The sequence below is a fragment of the Myotis lucifugus genome, unplaced genomic scaffold (genome assembly GCF_000147115.1).
Source record: "Myotis lucifugus unplaced genomic scaffold, Myoluc2.0 scaffold_116, whole genome shotgun sequence".
NCBI lineage: Eukaryota > Metazoa > Chordata > Mammalia > Chiroptera > Vespertilionidae > Myotis > Myotis lucifugus.
In genome coordinates this window covers 3,118,423-3,118,864 of record NW_005871164.1, presented here as the reverse complement: position 1 = coordinate 3,118,864, position 442 = coordinate 3,118,423, and positions in this window count along the sequence as shown.

Sequence of the window (442 nt, the reverse complement as noted above, 5' to 3'; positions counted from 1 at the left end):
CTTGCCCTCTGCCACTCAGGAGCAGGCCTAAGCCAGCAGGTCGTTATCTCCTGAGGGGTCCCAGACTGCGAGAGGGCACAGGCTGGGCTGGGGGACCCCCCCCCCCCGAGTGCACACATTTTTGTGCACCGGGCCTTTAGTATAATAATAAAAGCATAATATGCTAATTAGACTGGAAGTCCTTCCAGACAACCTTCCGGATGAAGCCGGGTCTGCGAGGGAAGCCCGGATCCCAGGTTCCTGCTCATGGCTGGAGGGAAGCCGAGATTCCGGGTGCCAGAGGGAAGCCGGGGGAAGGAGCCGGGGAAGGAAGGCCTACTCTTGCATGAATTTCATTCATCAGGCCTCTAGTACTATACAAAACATTTTAAAGTTAGAGGAACAAATGATCCCCTTGCAGAGAAACTAATGATCCAAAGACCTGATATTGCCTGGGTTTTGT